The sequence below is a fragment of the Ailuropoda melanoleuca genome, chromosome 9 (genome assembly GCF_002007445.2).
Source record: "Ailuropoda melanoleuca isolate Jingjing chromosome 9, ASM200744v2, whole genome shotgun sequence".
NCBI classification, from domain to species: domain Eukaryota; kingdom Metazoa; phylum Chordata; class Mammalia; order Carnivora; family Ursidae; genus Ailuropoda; species Ailuropoda melanoleuca.
The window spans coordinates 51853175-51877284 of NC_048226.1; positions in this window are offsets into that span (position 1 = coordinate 51853175).

Here is a 24110-nt window from a genome sequence, read left to right on the forward strand (position 1 = left end):
TCTCTCCACATCCCCGGGGTTATATGGTCACCGCTGCACTCATGCTCAAGTACACCAAACTGAACACCTGAGAATTATTCCCCAAGTACCTCAGCTCTTCTCCCATTGCAGGGGGTGGCTATGAGGCCCAAGGCCCAGATGTATTCTGCCTACTGTTCTTTAGTCTTTACATATTTCTGCTGAAATCCGTGATTCTTTATCCCCTAAATCATCCCTCAAGAAAGAGGCAGAGCTTATATTTGGACTTTACGACATCTCTCATTTTATAAGGGTGCTCGCTCAAACACTTAATTTTGAACCATGGAGGCAAAGAAATGTACCGTAGATTTGGCAGTTTTTCCTGGGATCACCAGTGCTGTATGTTCCTGAAAAAAAGAATTCTAGACATCACCTTACAAAGCAAGGTCATGAGTGATTCTGGTGTTAGCTCACAAGCAGCAGATGGATTGGTGTGGTTGGGGCAAAGTGTCCAGAGGCCACGTCATATGCAGATCTACACAGTTCCGCTATCAGTGAACATCACGTGTTCTGGAAAGCTGTTAGAAGACAGGAAACGTGGTTCTAGTGGTAGAAAAGACACTGCTGTAGACGAGCCACGTGGAAAGTTGGGATAAAATAGATTCAAGGAGTGTGAGAATGGAGGAAGCAATTTTTTAAACATAAATTATTATTTTGTCCAATGCTTACTTTAAAATATTTGCCTACTATTTAGTTCATGAATAGTGTTTTTACTTAGTTACACATACTATAAAGTCCAATTCCATCTATCCATTGAGTAAATGGCTCATATATTTGATGCCCTGCTCTACTTGGATGTTATAATAGTCTCAAACATAACATGACCGAAACTGAATCCTTGGTTTTCTCCACACATTCGTTCTTTCTCTAGTTTTGCTCCTTGCAGCAAATGGCACTGCAATTTACCCAGTGCCTTAAGACAAAAATCTAGACATTATTTTGACTCCTTTTTCTCCCACATCCCAGCTTTATCTTCAAAATACATCCTGCATTCAACCAAACCCACCACCTCCACCACTACTGTATTTATCATAACTTAGTTGGACTACCATGCTCGTCTCCTAACTAATACCATGGCTTTCACTTTTGTCTTCCTATAAGCAAACCTTCACACAGCAGCCAAATTGTCTTAAATACTGTAAAACAAAGTATGCCTCTCTCCAACCATCACACACTTTTTTTTTTTTTAAGATTTTATTTATTTATTTGGCAGAGAGAGAGACAGCCAGCGAGAGAGGGAACACAGCAGGGGAGTGGGAGAGGAAGAAGCAGGTTCCCAGTGGAGGAGCCTGATGTGGGACTCCATCCCAGAACGCTGGGATCACGCCCTGAGCCGAAGGCAGATGTTCAACGACTGCGCCACCCAGGTGCCCCTCCATCACACACTTCTGAGTGTGATGATTTCCCATCACATTCAGAAGAAATCTAAATTTTCTTGAGAGTTCTAGAAGACCCCAAATAATCTTGCACCATCCCACCTCTCACTAACCTGCTCTACTCTTTCCTTTCAACCTACACCACCTGTCAGTCTTCCTTGGTCACGACAAACTCTTGTTCGTGTCAGGCTGTCACGCTTTCAGTACCCTCTGCCAGAATGTTCTTTCTCAGACCTTAGCATGGCCTGCTGGCTCACGCGCTTCATTCAGGTTCTACTCAAATATCACCACTTTCTCACCACTCTGCTAAAACTGCACTCCACGTCTGATGCATTTTTTTTTCTTTAGAGCACTTATTACCAAGCAGGTAGAATGAAAGCTCCAGGAAGCTGAGAGATGAACTGTCTTGCTCATCCCTCTGTCCCTAGAATGGTACCTAGGTTTAGAGATGCTCAAACATTTCTTTCTACCTGACTATCCCATCAATACCTCTATAAGAATGATTCTCCATTCTAGCGGGCCAACACATTTATTTTTGCATCTTTTTGTTGGAAGCTCTAGTGCTTTTCAAACTAGACCATGCCTCAGAATCACCTGGGGTGGGGGAGGGGGCGGTTATTAAAACACAGATCGATGGCACACAATCTCAGTTTCTGTTGCAGAAGACATGGGGTGGGGCTGGAAATTTTGCGCCCGAACAAGGTGCAGGGTGCTGCTGGTGCTGTGATCCAGCTACCGTACTTTTGGAACATGAGAAAGAGCCGTGTCAGTTGTCCCCTCCAGCCACATCACTCCTTCACACCTCTCTTCCTGACCCCATTGCCCTTTGTGCAATTGCCTGCAGCATCACAGAAAGCCAGCAGGACTGGCTTCGCTCCCTTTTAGAAGGGCCATCCTGTGAGATGAAGCACCTGAGGCTCAAGCCTTCCACCTCCCTTCTCCTCGGATTCTGTGCTGTAGTTGTCAGGCTCTCTTAAAACAGTGGCAGGGGTGGGGGGGATGTTTGTGGAATATTATGCGTTCTAATTATGTCAAAAGTTGTGAAGGAATGCTTTTCATCTTTGGGCCCTGCCAGGCGTTAAGCCAGTGCTTTCTACACCGGATAGAACATGTCGGGGTCATCAGCACTGAGGGTTGCGGTTGGCCACAGATAGTGAAATGGGGCTCTGTGGTGGCGGTTGCAAGTGTGGGGCATTGATTGATTGTTTAACTTCTGCCCTGTGCTGTTCAAAGGGAACAGGAATGAGATCCAGTTTTTCAGCTGCAGCAGAAAGTTCTTATTTATTCCAGTGGGTTATGGGAGTGGGGGGGGGTGGAGGAAGTGGAGAAGTTTTTGAAAGGTTTCTCATTTTAAAGGTGTGTGTGCTATGGTCTGAACATTTGGGTCCCCCAAAGATCATATGTTGAAATCCTAGCCTCTGATGTGATGGCATTAGAAAATAAGGCCTCTGGAAGGTCATGAGGCAGAGTAGGCAGAGTCCTCATGGGGGCAGAGGTCTCATAACCTTTTTCATACGCATTCAAATTTAAGTGATAATTCTGAGCCCCATTTTTCTTCTGCTTGCTCTCTGATAGTCTGCTGCTCATTCTCTAGGGTAAAATCATTAAAGCTGTCCCTGAGAATACAATGATCTTGGTAGTATGACCCATTCAGCAGCTACTGTCCACCAATCCCCTAGCCAGAATTTATTTGTGTTGAGCTAAGCATTTAGCAGGCCTCTGAACTCAAGAGACAAAAATTTTGTGGGAAAATGGTGGGGAGGTAGGATCAGGGAAGGTCTGGGGTAAAAAGAGTGATAGACAAGGGACCCTTGTGATAGTTAGTGTTCTTTATCTTGACTGTCGTGGTGATCACACAAATCTCCATGTGTAATAGAATTGCACAAAACTAAATACACACACATAAATGATTGTATGTAAAACTAGTGAAATCTGAATAAGGTGGATGTATTGATGTCACTGTCATGCCTGTGATATTGCTATTGTTATTCAGGATGTTACCATTAAGGGAGACTGGATGAAGGGTATATGGGATCTCTCTGTGTTCTTTCTTACAACTGCGTATGAATATACAGTGGTCTCAAAATAAAAATTTTAAACAGAAGCTATAGAGAAGGCAGGTCTGGTTAATTCAGAATGCAGGATCCTGGGCAGCTAGGGCATCGAAAGGATTTTTGGAGCCCAGACAAAGGAGAAGTCCCCAGATCTAAAAGGAAGAGAGACACAGAAGGTAAAACGGAGCATGTTCCTAATGAAAACCTCACATCCTCCCGTCCTTAAATCACACTGTAAGGAGGATGCAGTCTATCACCAAGCCATAATTTCTAAAATGATCATCCTTCAGTTGCTGAAAGCAGTAGTAACAATAGCTGACACTTACCGAGTGTGGCCAGGTGTCAGTTTCTTTACACGGGTTATCTCGTTTGATTCTTTCAATAGTCCTATGAGGTAGGTACTGTTCTATATGCACCGTGGAGACAAGGACACAGAGGCACAGAGAGATGGAGAGACCTATCTGGTAATTGGCAATGGGCAGGATTTGTCTGGTTTCAGCAGGACTATCACCAACACTAATTGGGTGCTCACTAGGTCCCAGGTATATTGTCCTAAATGCCTTCTTTTCACAAGGAACCATGCGCCTATCATCATACCATTTTTTTTTTCTGGAACATTCTCCGTCATGTGGTGGCATCAAATAACCAAATGTGTTTATTGTCTGCTTACTAAGTGCCAGCCACTTTACATAAATTCTCCCCTTAAGTCTTCGCAGCAAGTCTGGATGTATTATCTTTATTGGTGAGTAAATGGAGGCCCAGAGACTCCTTCTCCAAAAACACACAGCCAACATCAGCAGAACCAGGTGGGCAGATCCCAGAGCTACCATTCAACCTTTGAACTCTGCCTCCAACCCAAAAACCGCAAAATAAAAATCATTCTGTTGTCCCTTAAGGCTAGATGCTTTTCCATCTCCTGGTGGCCTGTTGCTGACCAGGCATGATGAACCTGTCTTATTTTGCCTGGTAAGTAACAGATATAGATCTTGCACATTGACTTTGCAAAACACCCAGGGAACTTTCCTTGTCATGTTAATCCATTCACAATTGGGAGGCAGAGGCCTGGACAAGCACTTTCTCCTTCATGGTTCAATACACAACAGTGGCAGGCACAAGGCAGGCACAGTTCAGTGTTTAACAAGCCCTCTTTAATGATGGTGGCAATGGCATTGTGCTTTGAAGGTTTGCAGGAAGCAGTCAACATTTCTAACATATAAGCCATGGACTCCTTCAGTTTCTCTCACATGTGTCACTTCAGAGCAGCTGGTAGGGGGATCGGGGACTGAAATGGTTCTCTCTCAGTCCCCCTGAGTGAAGGGGTGACGTTCTCTGTTACTTCATCGCCTTATAATCACAAAGACTGTGCACATGAAGTCAGAAGGAACTTGGCATGGAAATTTCTTGCAGCGGTGAACCAAAGAAATGCTCAGCATCTAGCCACAGGCTCGAGGCTCCGGGTGGCTCCCTGGCAGGCTGCCCGGCGGCGGCGGGCCGCGGATGCTTTCACTTTTCTCTCGGGGCGCACGCACGCCCACTCCGAGCGGACTCCACGTCCTGGTTTTCCCCGTCGCTCCCCTCCCCGCCGGCTGCAGGCTGACTGTAAACATGCGGGGCTCCCAGAAAGGGGCGACCGCTATTGGAGGAGCCTAGCCTGGCCTCCCCTCCGCCAAGCTTTGGAGCTGTCAGTTACTTGTACAGTGTGAGCTAGATTTTGGCGCCACAGCTGGGAGTGAGGCTTTTGTTCCATAACAAAAACAAGCGCCTGCATGGCAGGGCTGCCAGCGCCCAGCCCGGCAAGGCGGGCATAAAGGAGCCTGCCTGGTGAATGTGTGCGACCTGTCATTAGAGACAGCTCCCTCTGCTTCCAAATGATCACATGGAGACAATGTGGCAAATTATGTGTGTACAGCCACGACCCTGCTCAAGCAGCGGAGGTGAATACTAGGCACCGGGCTCTAATAATGGGCCTGTTCGCTCAGGTGGAAATGCACATTGTTGGAAACCGAGCGAGTCATTTCCAGCGCTTTTTGCCTCCTCTGTCAAAGAACTTCTGTTTTCCTTCTGCGGCTGAAAGGATGTCCTTCTGCTTGAAACAAGTTAAATGCTGGATTCATTGATTCCTGGAAGAAAAGTAATGCATTAAATGTCATAATGGAGTGCACCCGATTTGCGGTGCCTCGTTATAAATAAGTAGAGACAGCTTCCACTACCTGATCTGTTTGATTTTTACTAAGTTAGAACACATCCAGGTCCAGGTTGTTACCGACTTTGAGAAAACGCGTATGTGAAAACCTGAATCATAAGCCAGATAGACTATGGGTGATAATTCTCATTTCATAAAGGATTCTTCAAATTTCAGAAGTATTTGGGAAGACATGAACACCACCCCTCTTCCAGAAAAACAGAACAAAGCATACCCCCCACCCCCAGTCAGTGGTATTGATGTCTGAAGTGCCGCAGATAAAAATGGATTCCTTGGGTTTTAGACCCAGTCTTACTAGAATGAAAATTCGACTGAGGAAATTATAAGGTTAAAAGATAGTCATTTACATCTCCGTATGAATGAGCTTAATCACTTCTTGAGAGCAGGTTTTCAAGAAGGGAAGAGACTAGTTAGTTGTGACTGAGTTCTTGAAAAGAGACAGGAACAACATGAATGGCAATGAAGGCAGAAAAAGAGAGTTTGGGTACCGAAGAAAACAGATGTTTGTTGCTTCACAATTCTGGAAACAATCAACTTTTTAAAGAGAGGGGCTTGTGTTTGTTTTGTTTTTACAGCAGTAAGAGAACTTTCTATGACATGCAATTGTCATGTATCTGCACTGACCACTAGCCACATGTGGTTATGGAGCACTTGGCGTGTAGTTAGAATGGCTGAGGAGTTGAGTTTTACATTTTATTTCATTTTAGTAGCTATGTGTGGCCAATGGCTCTTATACTGAGCAGTATACCTTTAGAGCACCTCAGAAATGGAAACATTGAGTGAAGTTAGTGTGTGGGCAGCCTCTAAAACAATAATCCCAATAATCCCCAATAATCCCACCTCTGGGTATTCATGCCCCTGAGTGAGATCCCCTCCTCTGAGCGTGAGCTAGACCTACCCACTTGTTCTAACAGTAGAATATGGCAAAAGCAATGGGATATCACTTCCAAGATGAGGTTGCAAAGAGTCTGTCACTCTGTCTTGAGCACCTTGTTTGGCTCGCTCTTTCCTTTGTTCTGAGGGAAGCCAGCTGCCCTGTCATCAATTACGCTATAGACAGCCAGCCTCTGCAAGAAATGGACATCTCCAGCCAGCAGCCAGCAAGGATCTGAGGCCCTAAGTCTGACAACCCTCCGAGAACTAACTGCTGCCAACGGCCACAAAAGCGAGCTTGGAAGTGGATTCTCTACCGGGAGAGCCTCTCTGTGACTACAGTCTAGCCTTGTTGGCAGCCTTGTGAGTCCCAGAACTAGAGACACCCAACTAAGCCACGCTTGAATTCCTGACTCACAAAACCCATGAGATGATAATTGTGTGTTGTTTTAAGTCACTACATTTTTGGGCAATTTGTTATATAGCAATAGATTTTAACACAGTTAGGCTCATTTAAAATATATTTGTACTAGTTAGGACATCAAGGGATGTGAGAGAAACCTCCAAATAGCAATGGCTAATGCAATAAAATGTCCATTCTTTTAACAGTCCAATGAGGGCGTTCTTTTGATGGTGATTCACCCGGAACGGAGTGTCAGCCTCTTTTTCTTTTCAACTTTGCCATCTTTAACTTATGGCTGTTCAATCTGCCCTGGAAGCCATTTCCATTCCAGCCAGTTGGAAGGTGAAAATTGCGGAGTGGATCCTGGGGATGAGGTGTTTTGGTAGGTGAACAGACATAGAGATGGTACATATCATTTCTGCCCATGTTCCACTGACCAGACCTCAGTCAAATGATCCCACCTAGCTATAAGTCAGACTGGGAGACATGGTCCGTATGTCCAGGAGTAAGGAGAAGCAGATTCAGGGATCAGCTGGCAAGTTTTGCCATTACACAGTATCCTTTTGGGAGGTAAGCTCTTTTACAAAAACCGGCCTTTTCATGCCTTGCCAAACCCCAGGATCACGCAGACAAGGATCTTTTCACAGATAACGGTGTGGGTGATGACAGAATGGGAGACTGACTATACTCCCCAGCTGAAGATAAGAATTCACCAAAGTTGTCAGAATGTTTTAGTCCTATAATCTAGTCTATAATTCACCCACATTTAACCAAATCAAAATTGTTTAAAGAAAAGCAGGGGCACATTCTGGAAATGACTATGGAAGAATTGGGAAAAGATGTCTGAGTGTGTTCAAAGGGGACTTCTGAACTACAAAGGTGGGATCCAAGGTGGAATTCTATGAGCTGGGGAATCCCTCAGATAGGATTCCAAAAGCGTGTCAAATCTATTATTGCTTCTGAGGCCAACTCTGATTTTCCGGGTGCTGCCCTCCATGTCACCATCAGTCTTGGCGTCTATAGATAAAGGAAAGGAAAAAAAGATTAGTTTGCTTGATTCTGTTGTTTTAAATTGAGGAGCTATTGCTCAGATATACATTTTTTAAATGCCACTCCTCCTTTCATCTCTTTGGGCCCTTCCACCCACCTCTCTTCACCTTAAACTGTGTTATTGCCAACAAATGAGTCAGTGAAGATGGAAAGCTTAATTTCACTTAGTATATATTTTTTTAAAAAAAATCTTTGGCGGGGCGCCTGAGTGGCACAGCGGTTAACCGTCTGCCTTCGGCTCAGGGCGTGATCCTGGCGTTATGGGATCGAGCCCCACATCAGGCTCCTCCGCTATGAGCCTGCTTCTTCCTCTCCCACTCACCCTGCTTGTGTTCCCGCTCTCGCTGGCTGTCTCTATCTCTGTCAAATAAATAAATAAAATCTTTAAAAAAAAAATCTTTGGCACCCCGAACTAGTCACACAACCTAGGCAGGAAGGAAGGGTGGGGGGCGATGAAGGAGAAAGGGAGTGAGGGAGAAAAAAAAGAAAAGAATGAATGAAAGAAAGAAAAGGAAAAAGAAAAGAGAAAACTGTATGATGCATATCCAAAGGTTGCCGGTGGAGCTCAAGCTTCAGGGCTCCTCACCGGCAGGTGCCCCTTCCTAGGCTGAGTGCTGTCCTCCAAAGAGAAGGAAAAGAAGCAGTCCACCTCTCGTCTCTATACATTTGCCCATTCTGGACATTTCATATAAATGGGATCACAGAATATGTGCTTCCTATGACTGGCTTCCTTCATTTAGTATAAGATTTACAAGGTTCCCCCGCACTGTAACAGGTACCAGCACTTCACTTCTTTGTACTGTTGAATAATAGTCCACAGCATGAGCAAACCACATTCTATATGCTTCTCAGCCATTGATGGGCACATTGATGGGTGTGTTGTTTGTATATTCACTTTTGTACCTATTTTGTATATACCCTACTGGTAGTCTCAGAGCTGTGGGCAGGGTGCACAGACTGCCAGCACTACCCTTATATCCACTGGGTCTTCTGGGCCATTGTCTTTGACAGTTATCAGGGAGCATTGGGACCCTCTCTTGGATCCCTGGAGAAGGGTTTGAAGCTGAAGCTGCCCTGGGCCCCACTTCTGGGCTTGCTTCCAGGCATCCTGACTGAGGCTTCTAGGCATCTTCTCTCAACGCAGGACTAGCCCAATCTAAGTCGGAGTATGGGGGAGAGGAAGAGGTTCAAGGACCTGACCAAGCCTAACCAGATACTAGGTTACTGTTTGCAGGAGCCACGCCAACTCTGATCAAAGAGCTGGAGTTCTCTGCAGGCTTGCTCTATCTAGCAGGAGGCCCTGCCTGAGCACGAAATTAAAGGAAGTTATGAATGTGGTATTGCTCATAAACTGCATGAAATTTCTCTAAACTATCCATTTTTTTTAAGTTTAGTTAATTATGCTAAAGGAAAGACTGGATCATCCTTCTACTTTTTCAATGGAAAGTTATATTACAGAATTGTTGTATGAAGAGATGATAAAAGAGTGTACAGAGTGATGTAGGTGAAAATGGTAGAGTAAGGATCTCCAACGGTCTGTTCTTCCATGAAAGCAAAGAAAAAGCTGGCAAAAACTGTTCCAGTCAAATTTTTCAGAAACCTGGAAATTACCCAAAGGCTTGCAACATCAGGGAGTACTTATTTAAGGAAAATGCTGAATCTCAGTAAGAACAGTGAGGTTTATGGCATTTTAACTTAGCCCAGGCCCATGCCCACACCTAGCTTTGAGGTAGCTTTGAAAAAGAACAGCCTACATTCCCAGTCCTGAAGGGACAGAATGGACCTCATTTGCAAAGAAAATTATTATTATTTTTTTAATCTGGCGGCTTCACAGAAGACCAGTTAAAAAAGCTTGCCTTTATTTGCCTTGATTTAAAACTGGCACAGTTCAAAAGCTACTGGGGGGGGGGGTTATTTGTCCAAAACATTTGCAGGCAAATATTTTAGTTGCTGCTATCTGAGGCTATAGATAACCATTGGCATAAATCAAAAAGCTTAGGAGGAAAGGGTGGGAAATTAGATGTCTATAAAGACTGAAAAGTTCACACATATTCCTGATAATCTAGCATGCCATGCATGCTCAGGAATGATACGAGATGGCCGTAGGATCTGACCTCTGGCTGACCTTGAGGTTCTGCACAAAGAGAAAGTGAACACTTAGGTAGAGTTGTAAACTGCTGGGCTGAGTGCACCAACACATACACACAGAACCCCTTTGGCAAAAAGTATTTTTGGTAAGTTTTGGAAATTTTTTGATAAGTTTGGAAAGGAAATAATATGTCCAATCATTAGCTAACCACTAATCTAACAGAACAGTGACTTAAAAGGCCCAAAAGAATGAGACTTTATAGAACAGTAAACAAATAAACAACAATAAATAAAATAAGCAACAAACAACAAGCCCTGGAAAGAAGAAAGACTCTGATTTCCAGACTTGCCACATTATAATATTCAAAATATCCAATTTTCAACCAAAAGTTATAAAGCATGCAAAGAAAAAAGAATACATGGCCCAAGTACAGGAAAAAATTGAATTTATTAAAAGTTGTTCCTGAAGAGGTCCAGACATTGGACTTACTAGAAAAATACTTTAAATGAAATAGGTTCAAAAAGCTAAAGAAAACCATATCTAAAGAACTAAAGGTAAGAATCAGAAGGATGTCTTACCAAATAGAAAATAGCAATAAAAAGATAAAAATTATATATTTAAAAGAACCAAATAGAAATTCTAGAGCTGAAAAGTAGAATTGAATTAAAAATTCATGGAGTGCCTTGGTGGCTCGGTCAGTTAAGCACCTGCCTTCGGCTCAGGTTGTGATCCTGGGGTCCTGGGATCAAGTCTCCTGTTGGATTCCCTGCTCAGCAGGGAGCCTGCTTCTCCCTCTCCCTCTACTGCTTGTGCTCTCTTACTCTCACTGTCAAATAAATAAATAAAATCTTTAAAAAAAAAAAAAAGTGCTTAAAGAGGGAAAAAAAAGCCAACCAAGAATTCTGTATCTGGCAAAATGTTTCCTTCACAAATGAAGAAAAATTAAGATATTACTTGATCAACAAAATGTAAGTTTGTTGCTAGCAAATGTATCCTAAAAGAAATGCTTAAGACAGTCTTCAGGCTGAAAGAAAAGGACACTAGATGGTTACTAGAAGCCATATAAAGAAATAAAGATCTCTGAAAAAGGAAACTACATGAGTAAATATGAAAGACAGAATGAATGTATTCTTTGAAACTACTTTTTTTTTCTATCTGATTTAAAGACAACTGCATAAAGCAATATTTATCAACCTATGTTGGGTGCACAATGTACAAAGATGTAATTTATGACAATAACAGCACAGAGCAGGTGACGTGGGAGAATTGAACTATGGAGGAGCAAAGATTTAGAACACTAAAATTAAATTGATATTAATCTGAACTAAATTGTTATAAATTAAGATGTTAATTATAATCCCCAGGGCAACCACTCAGAAAAGAATTCAGAAATATATGGTAAAAGAAATTATAAGGGAATGGCACAGTAGAAAATATCTAACATAAAAGAAGGCAGTAATGGAGGGACAACAAAGATATAAGACCTACAGAAATCAAACAGCAAAGTGGCAGAGGTTCTCCTTCCTTAACAGTAGTTACAGTAAGTGTAAATGAATCAAGTTCTTTAATGAAAAGGCAGAAATTGGCAAAATGGATTAAAAAAATGCTCCAACTACATGTTGTCTACAAGAGACTCATGTTCGATTCAAAAATTACAAATAGGTTGAAAGTAAAAGGACAAAAAAATACATTCTGTGCAAATGGTAATTAAAAGAGAGCTGAAATGGCTATACTAATAACAGACAAAACAGACTTTACTTGCTACTAGAGGCAAAGGATTTTCAAAATAATGAAAGGGTCATCAAGAAGATATAACAATTATAAACATGCATACACCTAAGGGAGGCCTGGGTGGCTCAGTCTGTTAAACATGCATACACCCAACAACAGAGCTCCAAAATACTGAAACAAAAACTAACAGAACTGAAGGAATAGACAATTGAACAGTAATTGTGGGACACTTCAATGTTCCACTTCCTGTTACTGCTAGAACTAGACAGAAGACATAGCATAATCAAATTATCTAAATTCTTTCAGCAAGGAAATAGAAGAATTGATAGTGTCAAAGGACATTATCAAGAAATTGAAAAGACAACCTACAGAATGGGAGAAAATATCTGCAAATCTTATATCTGAGAAGTGTCTAGTATCCAGAATATAAAATATGAAGAAGTTTTACAATTCAACAACAAAAAGACAAACACCCCAATTTAAAAATGGGCAAAGGATTTGAATAGATATTTCTCCAGAGAAGATACAGAAACTACTGAGAAGCATATATAAGGTTGCCTAATAGTATTAGTTATCAGGAAAATGAAAGCCAAAACAATAATGAGGTAACACTTCAAACCCACTATGACTTTCATTATAGAAAAAAACAAACGTAAGTATTGGTGAGGATGTGAAAAATTAGAACTCTCGTACATTCTGGTAGGAACATAAAATAATGCAACTGCTTTGGAAAACAGTTTGGCAGTTTTTCGAAAAGTTAAACATAGCATTGCCATATGACCCAGCAGTTCTACTTCTAGGTATATGCCCCAAATAATTGAAAATGGGTATTCAAACAAATCCATATACACACATACATAGCAATACTACTTACAATAGTCAGAAGGCAGAAAGAAACCATGTGCCTATCAACATATAAATGGATAAACAAACTGTGGAACATCCAGACAATAGAATATTTTTTTAAAAGATTTTATTAGAGAGAGAGAGCACAAGTGAGGGAGCACAAGCAGGAGGAGCGGCAGAGGGAGAGGGAGAAGCAGACTCCCTCCTGAGCAGGGAGCCTGATGTGGGACTTGATCCTAGGACCCTAAGATCATGACCTGAGCCAAAGGCAGATGCTTAACTGACTGAGCCACCGAGGTGCCCCAGACAATGGAGTATTATTCAGCCATAAAAAGCAGTGGAGTGCCAATACACGCTACAATGCGGCAGAACCTCAAAACATTATGCAAAGTGACAGAAGGCAAACACAGGTCACATACTACATGATTCCTTTTATGGGAAATATCCAGAGTAGGTCAACTCAGAGAGAGAGTAGGTTGGAGGTTACCAGGGGCTGGAGAAGAGGAAATGGGGAATAACTGCTTAATGGGTATGGGGTTTCTTTTTGGGGTGGTAACAATGTTCTGGAACTAGATAGAGGGGGTGGTTACATAACACTGAGAATGTACTAAATCCCACTGAATCATTTTAAAATGATTAATTTTATCTTACGTGAATTTCACTTAAATAAAAAATTTTTAAAGGAATAAAGTAGTGTTACAAGCTTCAATATGGTTGAAGCACCAAGATTTTATGCTAAGCAGAAGAACCCAGACCCCAAAAGCCCTGTATTGTATGGTATCATTTATAAGAAATGATCAGGATAGGCAGATCTATACAGACAGAAAATAGATTAGGGTTCAGAAGGGATATAGAAGGTGGGGGCACTTGGGACTGACTCTCATCCCAAATATGACCTGATAGAAATATTTTGCAATTAGGTAGTGATGATTGTTGCATGACCTAGGGAATATATTAAAAACCACTAAATTGTATGTTTTGAGATAGTGAACTTTTTGTTGTATGAATTTTATCTTTAAAAAGAAAAAACTATTCAGAGGAAAGATATAGGAAAAGTGTTGTAGGGGTGTGTCTGCAGTTAATTATGGTTATGATAAAATTATTATGTCACTTTTTCTGAATTTTGTGGTCCTTTCCCGCTTTTTATTACTTGTAATTTGTTGTAATTTCTTCTCTTACTCTAAATGAGTAATCACTTTTGTACCTATTTTGTATTTTTTTCCTGGTAGAGTTCTCACACACTCACTCTTCTCTGAGATGGCCTTCTAGTCCCACTTCTTACAGGGCCACTGCCTTCATGTGGGCTACTATCCGCCACGCAGAGTCGGGGAAGTCCCCAACTGCTCCACAGTTTCACAAGCCAGTACCTCCCACCAGTCTCCAAACTGCTGCCCCGGAAAACCTCGGAAAATCTCGCGGAAACACATATAGTGGTCCTCCCTCAGCTGCGGAGCGCTCTGGCTCTCCGTAGTTTCTGGTCCCTGGGGCCAGCCGGCCTGGGAAGCCGATGAGTCTCCTTCTGACCAGTGGTCAGAAGGCCGGCAGTAGTCTGGCCCTGTCTCGCAACGGCTCCCTCATTCCTCTCATATACCCTTAGCATAGGCATTTCATCGTCCCACAGCAAGACAAGAAGGAGGGTGAGTACGGTATAAGATACTTTGAGAGCGAGGCGAGACTGCATTCACATAACTTTGTTACAGTATATTGTTATGATTGTGCTATTTTATTGTTGCTAATCTCTAATTGTGCTTAATTTATATATTAAACTTTATGATAAATATGTATGCATAGGAAAAAGCATAGTATACATAGGGTTTGGTACTCCGAAATTTCAAGTGCATGGGCGGGGGTTGGTCATGGGACACGTCCTCTGTGGATAAAATGGGGACTTGTGTATTTTCTCCCATCTCATTTCTGCTGAGAAACCTTCCAAGGCTCTCTGTAGAATAAAGAGTAAATTTCCTAACAGAGCCCAACCTGTCTTTCCAGATCCATCTCTTAGTCTTTACCTCACAAAATTGTATCTCTGCATCAGAAGTTACATCCTGGGGCGCCTGGGTGGCTCAGTCGTTAAGCGTCTGCCTTCGGCTCAGGGCGTGATCCCAGGGTCCTGGGATCGAGCCCCACGTCAGGCCTCTCTGCTGGGAGCCTGCTTCTTCCTCTCCCACTCCCCCTGCTTGTGTTCCCTCTCTCGTTGGCTGTGTCTCTCTCTCTGTCAAATAAATAAATCTTAAAAAAAAAAAAAGTTACATCCAACTGTCCCTTGTTCTCCAGAAGCTCAGGTTTTTTGTATCTCCTGTTACCCTCCTTCCCTTACCTATGATGAACTTCCTCCACCTGCTTCTCTTGGGGAGTTCATCATCTCTCTATGCTCAGCTCAAGTGTTTCCTCTGCATGGTTTCCCAGTTCCCACTGCAGCCCTTACAATCCCGTATTGTTGTTATTGGTTCAAATACGTGTGCATTCTATACGTTTATATATGTTTACAAATCGACTAAAGTAATTTGAAATATTTTCTTGTGCAAATGAATATATATAAAACCTATATATGTGTGTTTTCTCATATACATATATGTTTTAACACATACATATATATTTTTTAAATTTGTTTACTAAAGAACTAGGTGTCTGCAAACATATCCAAGGTAGGGACAGTGCCACATCTATTTAAAAGATGTTTTTCTCTGTAGTTACTATATTTTCTGTACATACTATGCATTTACTCACGTGCCAGGCATTGATACAATGGAGTAAATGCTTTCTGAATTTAATTGAATTGGAAGTATATATGTGTGTGTATAAACATTCTTTCCCTTAAGGACTTTAGGCACTGAATAAAGAAATAAGCACATGAGAACAATTCAGAATATTAATATTATAAATAAATGTCAAGTGGTGTACTGCAAAACAATTAAATGAGCACTGATGGCCCACAGAGCGCAGTGGATTGTATCATCATCATCAAAATGGGTTAAAGCTGATCAAAGGAAAGCTTATTGGAGTAGAGAGGTCGTAAATGGACACAGGTGAAGGGTGTTGGTTCAGGGTAAGGAGGCAAAGTGGTTCTCTTTGGGAAGAGAAGAACTTGAAGGCTCTTAGGACGTGGGGAGAAAATTTTAAAATTTTCATGTGGAGACAAGGGAATTCTTTGATCCCAGTGGGAGGCCCTCAGATAATTTAGTGTTTTCTTTGGATGTACTATCTCCTTGTACTGCGATTAAAAGACATATGATAATCTAAGAATTTTTACCACTCCAGTGAAAGCTTCCCCCGAAACCCCAAATTCCATTTTGTGAGGAAGAAGGGAATGGGGACCCAGTTAGGCTCACTGAGTCAGTTCATGGAACCCAAATAAAAGCAGACTTTGCTTTCTTCTCTTCCTTGTTCTTTCTCACTCACTCAGCTCTACGAGGGCTTCCCAGGAGAGGCGGCCGACCATGCTCTGCCAGGGACTCATTGGTGGATTAGTAGAAAGGTGAAGATACTTTTCTCACTTTATTTTACTAGACTAGAATTCCCAGAAGACCATGAGAAACAAAACAAAACCACAAGTCATACTGTATTTTGTGTGTGAGACGAAGAGGGGGAAATCGTCTCTCTTTTGCTATGCTGATGGAAAAGAAATTTATAAGCTCTTGGAAGCATGTGGTTTATTTATTACGCAATTTTTTAATCTAGTGTTTTATGGTTTTCTTTCTCTCTTTTTCTCTCTCTCACACACACAGTTTGGGAAGGTTTGCTTTGATGCCTTTTCCCTTCCTTTCTTGCTCCTCATGTCCCAAAACATGCTGGTGCTTAATGTCCTAAGAACCACAGAGACCCTTTGGGAGCATTTGACTCTGCCGCAAAATGTGAACGCTGACATGCCCAGAGGACTAAATGCTCATTAACCTGGAAGAAGGAATCTCTAATGGGAGAGCTGAAATCATGATAGAGCCATGGGAGGTATTTGGGGGATTTCATAGAAAATCTCAAACCTCAGCAAAAACCAGTGACTTTGATATTTTGTTTCTCCCTTCAACAAACCACTGAATGTATACTACGTGTTCGGCCCCGGGCTATTTGAATGACATCGATGGGTAACTACAAAAAGAATCTTTTTGAGGAGATAGACCATCAGTGTAAATGTAAAGTTGTCACTGTGTGTTAGAAAAGAGAATTTAGGGCTGGGGTGGTGTTGAGTGGGGGCACTTCTGGGGAAAGAGGGCATCAGACTCAAGGCCCTGTAGCCTGAGAGAACCTAGCCAGTTGGAGAGATTAAAAGAAGGTCAGTGTGGCCATTACAGATTTGAGTTAAAGAAAAATCACTCTGGCTGCTCTGTAGATAAGAGCCAAAGTGGATGAGGAGAATTCTTTAGGAGGCCACGTGGTACTTTATAGAACCTGAAGCTTCTGTCTCTCTGCTTCTCTCTGTTTGTCTCTCTCGCCCTATGTTTCTCCCCCTACCTTTGTCTCTCCCTCTCTCCCTTTCTTTCCTCTCTCTGTCTTCCCCTGCCTCTCTCTGTATCCTCCTGTTTTTCTTCTCTCCCTCTGTTTTCTCATGTTCCTTCACATACCTGCATTATCCTTTGTTCTCTCTGCACCCGGATTAGACGTCACGTAATCTTATACTTCAAAGACCCAGAGGAAAGAGGGGATCTAGAATCTCTCCGTATCGCCCACTCCACCCCTGTTAATTCCTTACTGAGTTAGAGGAGACTCACCACTTGGGGGGAAGAGCATGGGGGGGCATCATCAGAGTTGGACTCATCACCAGAGTTCTCAGGGAAGGGGTTGACTGGCCAGACACCCCCCCCCCATTATTTTTCAGTAATACAAATTGTCCATCTCCATGTTCTATGCACTGATCGAACACATAGATTTTTATTTATTTTTATTTTTTAAGGATTTTATTTATTTAATTTTTGTCACAGAGATAGAGCGTGTGCACAAGCAGGGGGAGCAGCAGGCAGAGGGAGAAGCAGCCTCCCCACTGAGCAGGGAGCATGATGCGGGGACTCGATCCCAGGACCCTGGGATCATGACCTGAGCTGAAGGCAGGTGCTTAACCAACTGAACCACCCAGGCGTCCCCAAACACATAGATTTTTAAAACAGCCACATTGGTGGGGGCGGTCTATTACCCTAAGGCAAAACAGCCACCATTCATTGGCAAACATTACTTGTGTACTGGGCACTGTGATAGGTGCTGGAGAAATGAAGCAGCCCCAGACCTCAAACTGCTCATATCTTATGCAGTAGGCAGGCACATTCACTGAAACCCTTCACATTCCTGAGTACTTTGCAGAAAATTTCTTGTCTTCAGTTACATTTAACTCAATTCAGTTACTGTATTATGGGCGCTATGAGAGGGAACACAAAGATAAATACCTGAACTCTACCCCCAAGGAGTTCAGAGTCCAGGAAGGGAGACAGACATATCAACAAATATTAACAATGCAGAATGGCAAGTCAGCCCTGTATGTGAAGATTCACGGCAGAAAAGAGAGGGGAGTGATTATAGTCCCCAACCCCCAACAACACACACACATACATACACACAGAATAGTCATTGACATCTTCTTGGAAGAGATGGCACCTACTCTGGGCTTTGGATGGCGTCCTAGGCAATGGGGCACAATGGGGCACAAAGAGCATAGCATGATACTGCTGGAAGGTGAAGTGATGGTGGTGGTGGGAAGGTGGGGAAGACAGCAGTGGTGAGGTTCTGAAGGGCTTTGTGTCCTCTGGTTAGGAGTTATGCGGGGCGACTGGGTGGCTCAGTCAGTTAAGCATCTGCCTTTGGCTCAGGTCACGATCCCACGGTCCGTCCTGGGATTGAGCCCCGTGTCGGGCTCTGTGATCAGCAGGGAACCTACTTCTCCCTCTCCCTCTGCGTTTCCTCCCACTGGTGCTCACTTTCCTTCTCTTTCTCAAATAAATAAAATCTTAATGATGATGATGTGTGGCTACAAAAGACCATAGGGAGTAGAGAAATGTGAATGGTGTGTGCACTGTGGCGGGAGCATAGACGACTGATGAAGTGGAGGCCATGCTACAGGTGGAGGGACCATTTGGAAGATGATGACAAAAACCCAGACAAGAGATGATGAGGACCTAAGTTAAGGCCACAGGGTTGCAGTGGAGAGGCTTGACACGAGAAAGGTTTAGGAAATAATTTGAAGGTTTGGTGACTAGTTGGATATGTGTGTATGTTGGGGGGGAGGTAGGGATGTCACAGAAAAAAGTCCAGAATTAATCCCGGTTTTTGCCTCAGGCCAAGAGAGAATATAGAAGGAATTAGGACAGTGGGAAGAACAGCAGAGAGAAGGGAATCACTGAAGTTGGAGGAGGTTAGGAAGCATTTGCATGGAGGTTTTCAAGAGAAAATTGAGTATGCATGTCTGGAGCAGGAGGAGAAAACAGAACTGAAATGAAATATGAAATCTTCTGGAATTTAGGTGTCGGAACCAAGGGAGAGGTTGAAATCTCCTCAACCAACAAGATAGGAGAACCCAAAACAGGACTGTTAGTCCCCCCAGGATTAGTGGAGTAAAATGATTAAGAAACAACATTAAGTAGGAGAAAGTAGGGTTCTCAAAATCAAAAGGAGGAGAAAGTGGGTAAAAATATCAGTTGCTGCAGCGTGAGCAAGAAAGGCTTGATAAGGATTTGGCAGTTAAGAAATTGTTGGAAACCTTGGCGTGGGTATCTTTCCCTGCGTTGTTGGGAATGGGAGACCAATTACGGGGTTGGTGAAGAGGTGGCGTTATGAGTAGGATTATTACATCAATAACCTTGACTTTGAAGGCATGGAGAGAGAAAAGTCAGTAACTAGAAGGGGGCACTGGGTTTGGGGAAGGGTTTTGTGTGTTAGAGTCTCCAACATGTTTATTGATTGAGGGGAAGGTACCTGTGAAAAGGGAAGCTGAAGAGTGAGACATGCCCAGAGAGACAGAAGGCGATGGATTCTAATGCACAATTGCAGATATACTAACCTTCCACGAAAGGAAGAACACATCTTCCCCTAAAACTGTAAGAATGGCTGTGGATATGAAAAGGTTTTTTTGTCATTTTGTTGCTGTAAGAAAAACTTGTGAATTTTAAGCCTGATGGCCACCATTACTCAAGTATAAAGAAGGCCATCTTCAAGAGGGAAGAGTCCAGAAAAGAGATAGGCACAAGAGGGCAGATAATGCTTTTTAATGTCTGCTGTGGACATCAGAAGAATGAAACTTACAAAGTGGAACTCGACATTGAAACCACTGGAGAGATCATAAATTAGTGGAGGTGCCCATCAGCCATCCAGACTGAAGTGTCTTGCCCATGTCATACTACTAAACCCAAGTCTGACACGACTTGAACCAGTTGCTCTAATTCCTAGAAGCTCTGGGCTCTTTCCTTATGAGCTAAGTATTCAAGTTAGATGAATGAATATAAAACCAATGTTAACAAGAGTCTACCAAAATTACTGAATTTGTGGATTCTGCCAGTGGTTACTGAAGGCAGGTTTTCTGGCATCAGGAGACCACTTTAAGCTATTAGGTCTTCATTGAAGACAAGACAATAGGAAATGCACTTAAATTGCAGCAAAATGTCAAAAAAGAAGGATGTTCTAAGAAGGGTGGGCTCTGAGAGGACAGAGAATAACCTGCCGAGGTGATCCTTAGGAACAAATATACCTCAGGTGGTTTTACTACAGCCCTAGGAGGATGATTTATTTAGATTTCTTACATTCTCCCTTAGGTCTATGCCACAGTTTGATATTAAGCAAAAAGAATATATAGTAGCACACAACATATAATGGGAATAGCACGAAATACTTTGTTTTTCTTTGCTTTACATTTTATTCTCTTTTATAATGGACACATTAGAAGTAGCTGCTACGTAAAAATAATCTGGACATTAAAGTAGAATAAGTCATATGTAATTAGTAATTGTGTCATAGCCCCATCAGAGAGAGAGAGAGAGAGGAGAGAGAGCAGAGAGAGAGAGATTCATAAACCCCCAATTCTCTATCCAGCCTTGTTGGTTATCTCTAGCTTGATTAAAGGGAATGATACTCATTTGTAAATGCATTTGGCAAACTTACCCTGCTATTGTTTCCATTATTTTGCAAATTACAGACATTGAGATGAAGGCTCTGTAATTTCCTAGCGTTCCCTTTATTCCTGCTTGGAAAACTGGTGTTGCCCTGGCATACTTCCACTTTGCTGTTATTTCATTTGAATACAGCAAATTCTTTATTATGATTAACAAAGACTTCTGCTCCATTCCTCTTTGAATATCAGTCTGCTCATGGAGATGAGTTGATTTTGAGCCCTGCTGTCTACTTGAATCTCTCTGCTTCGCGGATCTCAAAGATGTTCAAGACAACAGACACCCAAGTATTCCTAAATGACATGTTTTTTGTGTGTTCTCCCTTTTGAATTGGTTATATGTTTAGTAATTTTACCATCGTCTGGAACTTTTTTCTCTTCTTTCAATTGTCTGATTCTAAATGTCTCCTTCGTGCATTACTTAAAAGCTTGAAAATATACATGCAGTTGGGTTTGGTAATCTTGCTATTTTTAAGCTTTTTTCTCTTTTAATATTTCAGTTTTCCTTTTTCCTTATACATCCATCTTTCAGGGTTTTACAGTACTTTGTAAGCAGTCTTGATACCAGGAACTTTGGGGCATCTGGAATATACAGATGGCTTTCCTTGAGCACTATACATTTCTAATTCATTCTTTAGTCATTGCACTGGAATCACTTTTCCCCCAAATCAGGCTCCCCTTCTTTCAATACTGCCTGTATGTCCACCCCATATAATACTAATGTAGCAGTCCTTATGCTTCGAGAGTATTAATTAAATGTTTGCTTCCAAAATGGCATTAAAATAACTCTTTCAGGGCTTGGTGGAAAATGCTCGTGTGTGGCTGTGACTTGTGAGCCCATGCGCCATGATCAGATATAATAGTCTTCTCTCATTCCTCTTTTCCCTCATTTCCTCTTGTCTTTTTTTCTCTATCTCCTCTGCCAAGTCAGCATCTCTGGTCACCCCTTGTTGCTTTAACTCGGTCGGGCCAAATATTGGAAGGAGCATGTGGAGGTGAGGGGAGTGCAGTCCTTTTTTCCATGTCGGGCAGCTAGCATTGTGGAAAATGAGGGTACTAATAGCAACAGTAATGCCTCCTACTTACTGAGAGTTTACCAGGCATTGTTGCATCGCCTTTATGTGTTTTATCTCAGCTAATCTTCTTAAAAATCTTATGAGGTAGCTAAGACCATTGGGTCTGGATTCTGAGAGCTCAGAGAGGTTGGGGAACACGCCTAAGGCCCCACAGCTAGCTCCTCAGCAGAAGGTGTAGGATTTGAACTCAGCATGTCTGACTGCCAAGCTAGAAGTAGACTCTGCCTGCACAGAGGAAGTGCTCAATGAATTTTTAGTATTTTATGGCGATTATTACTCAGATATTTATCTTCCATGTAGAGAGCACTACGGTATGGCCCATTTGTCTGATTTAATTTAATCACAGTAACCCACAGAGTTATGGTTTCCATTTTACCATCAAGGAAACCAAATCTCAAAGACTTTTTTGTAACTTGCCCAAGATGGTAAAAGGGAGGCCCTGAATACTCCAGCTAGTTCCCGTTTTTCATTCCTCTTCGGGGTTTGCTTTGGAGGACATGTTGGATTTGTCCTCATCAGGGTGGAGAATCTAATGAGGAATCTAATTGATGATAATAACTCACACATCAATGGCTGATGCTCTTACATGCATAAGCAGGGCTCACCCATGAGCCGGGAGCTTCTCCTGCTTTGTAGGGCACTGCTGTCTCCATGAGGCCCCCTTCCCCCAGGGCGCGTATCAGATAGTGGTGTGTGGCAAATGAGGAAGAAGGTCACGTCAGCCTTAACTGCCCCGGTACCCTGATGTCTAGAGCTGTTGTTTTAGTGCTTTCCTACAAATGTGGAAAAAGCTCTTTCACTTTTCATTTCCAGCCCCTCTGCTGTCCAAAAGACTCCATTTTAAATGTAGGGGGACCAGGCTCAGGATCAGAATCACAGGACAGAAGCCATTCTGGGTTCAGAATCCTCCTGTCCATTGACTAAGATGGAGGCCTGAGCCTCATGGAGGCCTGAGCTTGGATCTTTCTCTCTTTCATCGACTCCTCCCACAAGCATCCTCTGTCAGGGTCCACATCATCAATTTTCGAAATATGTTCTATACGTGAACTCTCTCACTCAAACTCAAGTGCAGAGAATCTGGAATGGCTGTTCTTTGTCCAGCATCCAGTCTTTCTACCCTAGAGCCCCCATTTCCTTTTGGGAAAATGCCTTTTCCCTAAATTGTGTGGCCTGGTGGAGGGTAATGCCTGCCTCCTCCTAGGAAAGTGTAGGGGCCAGAGGCTCCTCTCAGGCAGCCAGGGAGTGAGCACATGTCCTCATCTGTCCAATCAGTGCTCTCCTCTGTGTCTTTGAGGCATGAGTGACACAGAAGAGGGGTGGGTCGCCGTTGGTGTCCCTGTAGAAATGCTGCTGGGAGTCTGGAGGCCTGGTGCTCACTCTGCCCTTCACATTTCCAGTTTCCAAGCCTCCAGCTGATTCTCTGAGCTCCTCCGTCCTTAAAATAAACAACCCCTTATGTAAAACAGCCAGGGTGCATTTCTGTTGCATACTATGAAGAGGCCAGACAATGAAATGTCATGTAAATGTAGCAAAAAACATCTTCCTGGACCTCTTTTCTTTCTTTTTCATTCCCCTCCATGTTCTCCGGTGCTTCCAAATCCTCCTGGACCTGGTGTTGCCCGCACTGCTCGGGCCATCTTGCGGAGCTAAGGGCCCTACGCTTGCCCTCCCTAGAGCCAAGAGATCTGGATTTCTTTCTCCACCTTTCACCACAACCCACAGAGCAACGTCTTCTGTACTTTCTTCAGCAAGGACCGTGGTCCCCCAGGTCTTCGTGGTTGTAAGGGGATTCCGTGAAACCACACATTTTAAATCATAGCACGCTCTTGTTAAAAGCCTTTTGGGACTGATACGTCCGTCAGGTAAAGGAGCAGCTGCTCTGGCCCACAGAGGGTTTTGAAGCCAGTGTGGGAAGTCAGTCCGTACTCTCCCTTCCTCAAGAGCATTCACAGCTGATGGTGCTTCGGAGTAGGCAGCACAAAGAGCATTTGACCGGGCTGAAGGCAGGTTGGGATCTTCTCCCATCGCTGCCACCACCTCATGGGGTAGCTTTAGTTTTTCGTTTTTTGGATATTTATTATTTTTTTATTAGGACATATTATTTGTTTCAGGGGTGCATGTCTGTGATTCATCAGTCTTACACAATTCACAGCACTCACCATAGCACATATACTCCATCACGTGCTTTAAACAAGCTGCCGAGCCCTTTTGGGTTTCACTTTCTGAGTTTGGAGGAGAAAGGACATTACATTAGGTAGTCTTTACGTGCCTTTCTGTACAAAGATTTGGCATTACCTCTGTCATTGGTATGTGC